Raw genomic sequence first — 10158 nt, forward strand, 5'->3', positions numbered from 1 at the left:
ACTATTTATGTCCCCAAACGATGAGTCAGGGAGGGATATTATGGTTTTTTCGTGGACCACCACCGTGTCCGCCACCGCAGAGTTTTCACATTAGCGTGTTAACTCCAAGAGTTTTCATCTGATTCTTAGCAAATTATCTGGAAACATTCATGGCCTTCTGAGAATGAAGTCAATTGGTTTTGGTGACCCTAGGACCTTAGCACTAGCGCCACCATTACGTCAAATGTTTGAATTAAGATTTCTGTATCTTTAAAACCTTTCATCTAAATCAATGAAATCTAATGGGTTTTTTGTTTGTTTTTAATAACAACAAAAAAGAGGTCACACAGTTACAGTGAATGCTGAAATGCAACGTGAGCTCTGAAAACACAACTGTAGTGGCATAGTGACAACAAAGAAGTTAGTTTTGAAAACACAAGCCACCACAGTGGTAAAAAGCCGTGCACTTAAGCTCTGCCTTGAAGCATTTGCCCTTTCCACTGCATCCCTTTCTTGCATCCACAGCAGAGGAGTTCACGACAGGCCCTGGTAGATTATGGTGATACAAGAAGTTCAGCTATGGTCTTGCATCCTTCCCCATCTCTGCTACGTGTTGATTTAGCTGGACATTTCAGTATCTCATTTCTATCTTCCTGACACAGAACACATTTATTCCAGTCTGTGGTCAGGCACTGTGTATCTGACATTCCAGGCTCAGTAGGGTCCACTAACTTGAACAGTTTGGCCATTATCTCACAATTCACTATGCTACTTAAATTGCAGTATGTACTAGCTCTAGCACCACCAATCCAGCATCAGCTGAAAACACCAGAAAGGTATGTCAGCTGCGATATCCCATAACATAAATTATTAAATATTAAATTATATTAATAATTATTAATAATATTAAATTATTATTTAACATTTAACAAAAAAGAAAGTTTACACTTCCAATCTGTTTTTAATTTATTTTCTTCTACTTTGTTTACGCTCAATGATGTCTGAGAAGGGCCATTTGCATGGAGAAAATGTTCCACTAATTCAGGCACTGAGGGGCTATTCACCCATACCACCCTTTGGAAATATGAACCACTGCTTGAGGATATTTAATTATTTTTTTTTCACATTGTGATTCCATTGTTGAATATTCTTGAGAATTAAAAGTTCACTGCGCTTTGAAGTTGTGCGAGAAGAATTTGAATGTTTTAAACCAAAAAAATAAATAAATAAATAAAAAAATGCCACTTTTTCCGGTCGGCCAACGATTTAGAGCTATTACTTTTCTGATCACGTTTTACACTTGTCCCGGACAATCGGATAAGCGTTAATGTCGATGGTCGGACTTTGACAACATTAATAAAAAACTTGTCGGTACTGTTACTATTTTCTTTTTCTTTTTCTCTCACTCTGTGCCCCTCACCTTACTGCTCTGGGAGACACGCAGACAGCCTGAGCCTGACTAGCTTCATATCACTGCCTGACTTGTCATACTGAGACGTTACCACTGCTTAAACAAAAATAAAGATTTGTTAACTTGCCCAGACACTGAGCTCTCCCCTTCCTCGTTGATGACTCCGACATGCTTTCGTTTGAGATGCATCATTACCGTCGTACTCCCGTGCCATGCGAGGTCCGACTTGCAAATGTTGCAGTTAACAAACGTCTTTGCGTTAACGTAAAGTGCTCCCACACTTTTGAAGTCTTGACTTTCTTCTGTCTACTTGCTTCTGCCATATTCTAAGTGTGTAGTTCTTCTGCGAACCAGCGTCTGATCTGCTCTGTGCACTGGTCGCTTCTGGTGCCATAATTGCTCGACACAACGCATCAATGACGCAATGTGTTGCCAATGCCTGTCGTAATCGAATTTTAGCGATTTTATCGATTCGTTGTTGCAACCCTAAACTACAACCCCAATTCCAATGAAGTTGGGACATTGTGTAAAATTTAAATAAAAACAGAATACAATGATTTGCAAATCCTCTTCAATCTATATTCAATTGAATACACCACAAAGACAAGATATTTAATGTTCAAACTGATAAACTTTATTGTTTTTGTGCAAATATTTGCTCATTTTGAAATGGATGCCTGCAACACATTTCAAAAAAGTTGTGACAGGGGAACAAAAAACTGGGAAAGTTGATGAATGCTCAAAGAACACCTAACTGGAAACAAGTGAGTGTCATGATTGGGTATAAAAGGAGCATCCCCAAAAGGCTCAGCCATCCACAAGCAAAGATGGGGTGAGGATCACCACTTTGTGAACAAATGCATGAAAAAATAGTCCAACAGTTTAAGAACAATGTTTCTCAACGTTCAATTGCAAGGAATTTAGGGATTCCATCATCTTCAGTCCATAATATAATTAGAAGATTTAGAGAATCTGGAGAACTTTCTACATGTAAGCAGCAAGGCCGAAAACCAACATTGAACGCCTGTGACCTTCGATCCCTCAGGTGGCACTGCATTAAAAACCAACATCATTGTGTAAAGGATCTTACCGCGTGGGCTCAGGAACACTTCAGAAAACCATTGTCAGTTAACACAGTTCGTCGCTACATCTACAAGTGCAAGTTAGAACTCTACCATGCAAAGCAAAAGCCATACATTAACAACATCCAGAAACGCCGCTGCCTTCTCTGGGCCCGAGCTCATCCAGATTGTTAACTGTGCAAAGTTCAAAAGCCAGCATCTGTGATGGTATGGCGGTGTGTTATTGCCCATGGCATGGGCAACTTACACATCTGTGATGGCACCATCAATGCTGAAAGGTACATCCAGGTTTTGGAGCAACACATGCTGCCATCCAAGCAACGTCTTTTTCAGGGACGTCCCTGCTTATTTCAGCAAGACAATGCCAAGCCACATTCTGCACATGTTACAACAGCGTGGCTTTGTAGTTAGAGTGCGGGTACTAGACTGGCCTGCCTGCAGTCCAGACCTGTTGCCCATTGAAAATGTGTGGCGCATTATGAAGCGCAATATATGACAACGGAAACCCAGGACTGTTGAACAACTGAAGTCGTACATCAAGCAAGAATGGGAAAGAATTCCACCGACAAAGCTTCAACAATTAGTGTCCTCAGTTCCCAAACGCTTATTGAGTGTTGTTAGAAGGTGATGTAACACAGTGGTAAACATACCACTGTCCCAGCTTTTTTGAAACGTGTTGCAGGCATCCATTTCAAAATGAGCAAATATTTGCACAAAAACAACAGTCTATCAGTTTGAACATTACATATCTTGTCTTTGTGGTGTATTCAAGTGAATATAGGTTGAAGAGGATTTGCAAATCATTGTATTCTGTTTTTATTTACATTTTTCACAACATCCCAACTTCATTGGAATTGGGGTTGTAATTTAAACTGTCAAGTCAAGTCTGTTAGCATGTGCTGCTACTGCATATTGCTGCATCCACCACAACACAGGACTGCAGTGGGTCATGGGTGGCAAACAACCATGCCGACAAATGTTCCATCCAAACCTCTTAAAAATAACCATTTATCTGCCACAGCCAGGTGAAACGCAGACATCCCCTTGACCTTCTCCATTTGCTGGGGTTCTGAAGCCAAAAAAAACACAAAAAAAAACCCATGTCCATCATGTCCAAAGAAACATGCCAAATAGCCAAAAGGTTGTAGCTGACTCTCTCTCACCATGCAAGCAATACCCTCATCTGTGTCTCTCCTTTAATGCAACGTTATTCCAGTGTTACCTTATGATCCTCCAAAAAGACCTTGTACCAAAGACATCTGGTCTTCACATTCGGTCCCTGATTAGCATCAGCTTGTCACAACCATACAGTAAAACAGGAAGTACCAGAATCCAAAAGAGTTGGACTTTGTTCCGCAAAAATCTTGGCGTCGCCAAACACCTCTGTCCAGCAATCTCATTACTTCATACGCTCTTCCCAGGAGTCTCCTGATCTCAAAGGCTGAATAACACTGCAAAGATAAGTGAAAGTACTTTAGAATAAATTCAGACCCGTTGGAACCCTGCTATTGGAAATGGGTAATGACTAATGTCAGGTTTAGTAGGTCTACCATTAGTACCTCCGCCAACAAAGTTGGGCAGAGGTTATGTTTCCGTTTGTTTGTTTGTCTGTTTGATTGTGAAAAGCCTAGAGCCAACAGTTTTTCATATATCATTAAAAATTTTATTTTAGTTTTTTTTTTACTGAAGATTCATATCCTGATAGGCAAGATTTGATTCAATTTTAAAGGTCATATATCAAAGGTCAAATTCAGGAAAATCTTGTAAAATTTGAAAAATTTATATCTTTAACACTGAACAGATTTTTAAAAATTCATAACTCTGTCAAAAAGATCAAATTTCTTTCCTATATGAGAGTGTTATGTAGGACTGACAAAGTTTGATCCGGTGTCCCGTCGAGATGAGGTGAATCGCACTACTGCGCATGCGCTCTACCCCGGACTTGAACACGTCACCCATCGAGATGAGGTGCCTCGCGCAACTGCACGTGGGGAGATGATGTAACTCGCTCGACGTGCAACTGCGCATGCGCATTTTGTTTTTATGTTTTTGTTTTTCTGTCAAAAATTTTTTTTTTTATTAACTGTATTCAGTGTATTTATAGCCTAGTAAGTAAAACATTTTCTGTATTTTACGTTAGGGAGCATAACTGTATGTACATGTATATTTTGCCTGTCAAAATAAGCTAACTCCAGGTTAAAAATACTTATTGTTTTATAGTGAGTAGATTTTATACATTACTACGTTCGGATGAGGAAATTATACATTTGGGTGATTCTATGGTAACGGAATTACAATCAGAGCACATTTTTAATGGGGAGCTAAAATATGGCCAGATTTTCCCATTGTCATAATTCCGTTACCATAGAATCGCCCATTTACTTGCCCATCAAAATAAGCAAACTTCGTCAAGTAATTTTTTCAGTGCACACATATGCAGTTACGCGAGGAACCTCATCTCGATGACGCACCTCATCTCGACGACGCACCTCATCTCGATGACGCACTTCATCTCGACAGACTTATCTGTCGAGCGGAGGTGCCACACACCTCATCTCGACGGCGCACCTCATCTCAACAGAACACCGGATCTGAGCCAGATTACAGAGTTTGTGGTCACTTAAATTTAACATTCTAATCCAATTACATTTGTTTCACAAATCTGATTGGTTAATCATGTGAGATTTCAGACCATAAAACATCAGGTAGACATGGCAAAATATTCGTTTCACATTTGATGTATAACTCTGCGCCCTGACCGCGTTGCTGTGCAGGTGTCATAATGGTGTTGTCAGCTGAGAGTGACAGAAACTGGCGCAGTGACAACTATGCTGAAAAAAGTGGATTTAACTGGATTGATTGATGGATTTAACTCTAGCTGACGAGATGAACAAATCAAGGGGTCTGGTCACATGAAGACGCTGTTGCTATGGTAAGCTTTGACAAGCCGACCACACCCTTGCACAACGATTCACTGACCGAATTACTTACAGAAAAATGAGACGCGCAAACGATGGAATTGGATTAGAATGAGAATAATCCGGTTGTGTTCATGGTGGATTACAGTCACCGGTAAAACTCAATTTGCAACCGTAAATTCTAGCATGAGCGTCCGCAAATCATCAGACACAACAGGGTTATTCCCTAACTGAAAACCCCAATTAATGCATATTTTACATTATATCTAAATCGAATGTGCGCCAATCGCTGTCATAATTGAAAGTGACCTGCAGACCGACACACACTCTTGACTGACAAAATTTGATCCGAATCGGATCCAAATTATGGATTTTGTACACATTAGGTGTACATTTTGCATTACATCTCAATCAAAGTGCCTCAATCACTCTCATTTTTCTGTTATGGATTTGCCTACAACACCAAAATTGGATGGAGGTTCCAATATTATGCCTGTTTGTCTGTCTTCCAGTTATCAGTCAGAAACCAAGTGCCAAAAAGCAATGACAAATTGCACATAGCAGAGATAACCAATGTTCTGTGAAAATTATCTTAAAAAGAATTCAGAAACTGAAAAAGTTGAAAATACAAACCTGACAGTACAACAACAACAAAAAAACTGACTCAAGTGCATGAACTAAATACATTTGCCTGACATGTGATCACATCTAATTTAGCTTATGAAAAGCCACAGGACTTTGACCTTGAAATTTTTTTGAGGTAAAAGGTGCAATGTTCCAAAATATTATTCAAGATGGGCAGTCATCTTTTCCGACTACCATTTGGAGGACGAACAGCAGCAATCTTGTACAAATACTGGCTGCTTTTTTTCCCCTCTCCCAAAAATTCCAGATTTATTCCTGGAAACAAGTGAGTCTGATACAAGCCTTCCACAGACATATCAGTATCTGCATTATTTTTGCTGATATGAAAAGTTTTATTTTACCAAATAAAAGATGGAAATGGTGTTCACTACATTTTTTTACAATGTTGTCAAGCATGGCTGGGACCACATCACCCCTCGGTCAGTCACATTAGCTACAAGAGACAAAGGCAAAGTGACCAAAGTGACCAACAGCCATTCATTTCATTTAGATTTTACAGAGACAAGAGACAAGTGGTTACTATGTGGCTACTAGGTGTGGCCAAACTAGGTGAGGAATCTATTTTATGCAAGTGCTGACTGATATGACAAGGCAAATGTCACGCTGAGTGAAGGCAGCATGATATACGCTGGTTGCTTGTTGGTTACATTTGTAGCTATTTTATTATAAAGTTCATGTTTAAACTGTAAAACATCAAACCTCTGTTACATTTCTTTGTCATAAGGTGTTGATTACAAAATATTAGGAAGCATTGCCATTTTTCATGTATATATTGACAGCTATTGCAGTATTTTTTTTATTTCCTAATATCAGTATTTCTGTTGGCCCCCTAAAAAAAATCAGTATCGGGTGGGCTCTACTAAAAATATTAATTGGACGTGTTAATTTGACATTAAAAATAATTACAAGTTACAACTTAAAATGAAGTTTTAACTTGCTTAATTCTTACAAATCTTTCCTCAGTGAGAAGTTTAAGGCTAATACAGAAATAGTTGTCATGTTACTGTAGAGTATGTGTACTGACCTTGTCGTACTTTAAGTATTTTTTTTTTTTTCTATCAGGTGTGGCTATACTACTACTCCAGCAGCACACAGTGCATTTCAGTGATATTTATTAACAATGTCATATTACGATTCGTGTGTACGGTTGCGTTTAATGGTGAAAACAGCAGTGAGAATAAAGAAACATCCTGGTACATTTTTAAGATCCTCGGGACAGATTCCTTCCTTTGTTGGTGACAGACACAGTCGAGCCTTTCGGCCCATCCTCAATCTCACAAACAGCACTTTCACTCGGGGTTTTACCTTCGCAAATAACGGTATTTCTCCGATATTTTCTTCCTTTCTTCCCCAAATCAGATCGATCCAGACGACTGAGGAGGAAAAAAATCGCGTTATTCCATCCGGGACCGAGCCGTCTTCATATTCACCTCCGACGTCCGTCCGTCCGTCCAGCAGAGATTTTAAAAAGTGTTGAAGTTCGGACTCAAGCTGCCGCAGGCTTCATGGTGACACCGCGGCGGCAGCAGCGGGACACGGATTTAAAAAGTGTCCCAGCTCTTTGTAGCCTCCACTTCCTCCTCCTCGGCTCCTACTAAACTTACAACACACACACAGACACACGCGCGCGCGCACACACACCGCTACAACATGGCGACCCCAGCCTGCGGGACCGGAGCCGCACAGCTGGAAACACACCCGTCCGGAACCACGGAGCCCATCTGACAACACACCCACCGCCACTGGAAGTCAGCCTTTTGAAAATAAAATGAAATTATAACCATAATTTATGAGAGCGATGGTTTCATGAGCACAAAAAACGGGAGTCGTGATTTTTCACAAAGCCGGCTCTCTGCCGCCATCTGCCGGTTGGATGCCGTTTCTGCATGAGTTCCTGTTAGAATAGTAAGAACGTGTTTATACACATTACTAATTTGACATTTCATTTGCTATTTGCTAAGAGACACGGCGAAATTAAAATAACAACAGTACATTTTCCTGAAAATAGCAGCTGTCTTAAAGGTGTGGATTTGCCCGTGTTGAAATTGAACGGTGAAGTGCTGAAAGAAGCTGAGTCATGTAGAAATGACCTAAGTGATTACCGTGATAATGCAGGCAGTTATGTGCTCAAGGGAATACGATCTTACGCAAATTTCATATGTGTAATCTTGATGTTAAATTACCCTTGTTTCGTTCATATACACAGCTCAGCTTTGGTGGAACTACAAGAAATCATCTATAAACAAAGTGTATGTGTGATATCATTTTTAAATTATTTGGGTTTTCTAAATATGAGAGTTCAAGTACACTCTGCACTGTCTTTGACAGCGTTGTCAGGCTGTGATCAGGAATTTGCTATATTGGCTCATGCAGTGTTTCGGCAAGTCTGTGAATCCCATCATATGTGAAATTCTTGACACCATCTTAAAATATCAGTCCAGGATTAGGACCCACTGGTTACAGATGTTACATACGAAGTTCTCTGTATAAGTTTGTCACTGACCAGATATGGACCTATGTATATATCATGTATCTATGTACTCTTCAGTCTGGAATAATGTCATTATCACCTCCGTCAAGGAGGTTATGTTTTCAGTCGCATCCATTTGTTTGTTTGTTGGTTGGTTTGTTAGCAGGATTACTCAAAAAAATCCTCAATGGATTTCAATGAAATTTTTACCAGGGGTGTATCTTGGCCTAACTTAGAAGTCATTAAATGTTGGTAAAGATCTAGAACATGATCTGGATCCAGTATTTTTTTTTTAAGGATTCTTTATCATTGCAGGATAGGGCCAATTTCAACATTTTTACATCTAACTTAATGAAGACGGGTCACAAAGGCTGAACACAAATTAAGTTACAACATAACAATAATTTACCATTTTTTTGTCTCCTCATTGAATAAACTTATTAGAAAATAAAAATAAAAAACGTGTAGTTTATACAGTTTCTCTTTATAAATGCATTTGCTGAAGATCTAAGTGTTTAATCATTGAATCTGAAACATGACAGTAGATGCGTGAAACAACGTGGAATAAGTCTCTTTGCCAAAGGGTATTCCATGTGATGTCAGTGACCCTATGGCCTTGGCAGAGGTTTGCGCTCTCCGAATGCTTCTAGTTATTATTATTATTATTATTATTATTATTATTATTATTATTATTATTATTATTATTATTATTATATCAAGTTATTAACTGATATAGCCAAACCAGTTAGTGAACATCAATAGGTGGGGCAACATTTTTATTTGTCCTCTAGAAAAAAAAGGACTCGTTTAGTGGAGGGTAAAACCATGAAGTCAAGCTGACATGATGTCTATGTTCAATAAATTTAATTTAATATGATCTGAGCTGGGCAGCACGGTGGCTTAGTGGTTGGCACTGTTGCCTCACAGCAAGAAGGTCATGGGATCGATTCCCAACTGTGGCCTTTCTGTATGGAGTTTGCATGTTCTTCCCGTGTTTGTGTAGGTTCCCTCCGGGTGCTCCAGTTTCCACCCACATCCAGAGACATGCAGGTTAGGTGGATTGAAACCTTTAAATTGTCCGTAGGTGTGCGTGCACATGTGAATGTGTTTGTATGTCTATATGTGGACCTGCAAAAGACTGGTGTCCTGTCCAGGGTGTCCCCCACCTCACACCCTATGACTGCTGGGATAGGCTCCAGCCCCCTGCAACCCTTAAGGGAGAAAGCTTTTGATGATGAGTGATGAGTGTGATGAGTTGAGCTTACTCTAATTAATTACTCCGTAATTGGAGTAAGCGGGGATAGAAAATTGATGGGTGTATCTGAATTTTAAAAAATCAAATTCTCAGTTAATATGCAAACCTTAGTGATCTATCTACTCATCCATTTCTACAACCCCTGGCAATAATTATGGAATCACCGGCCTCGGAGGATGTTCATTCAGTTGTTTAATTTTGTAGAAAAAAGCAGATCACAGACATGACACAAAACTGAAGTTATTTCAAATGGCAACTTTCTGGCTTTAAGAAACACTATAAGAAATCAGGAAAAATAATTGTGGCAGTCAGTAACGGTTACGTTTTTAGACCAAACAGGGAAAAAAATATGGAATCACTCAATTCTGAGGAATAAATTATGGAATCACCCTGTAAAT

At 39.4% G+C, this 10158-nt stretch overlaps 1 protein-coding gene across 2 annotated transcripts in view; it reads right to left on the reverse strand.

Moving 5' to 3' along the window:
* LOC117510929 (tyrosine-protein kinase yes-like) overlaps positions 1–7679 on the reverse strand; it is a 141140-nt gene extending 133461 nt beyond the window's left edge. For both annotated transcript variants that reach the window (XM_034170855.1, XM_034170861.1), the window contains exon 1: positions 7341–7679. The gene's annotated coding sequence lies outside the window, so the exon portion shown is untranslated. The remainder of the gene's footprint in view (positions 1–7340) is intronic.
* Between the last annotated feature and the right edge of the window lie 2479 nt (positions 7680–10158).

This window comes from Thalassophryne amazonica, chromosome 1, assembly GCF_902500255.1.
Source record: "Thalassophryne amazonica chromosome 1, fThaAma1.1, whole genome shotgun sequence".
NCBI classification, from domain to species: domain Eukaryota; kingdom Metazoa; phylum Chordata; class Actinopteri; order Batrachoidiformes; family Batrachoididae; genus Thalassophryne; species Thalassophryne amazonica.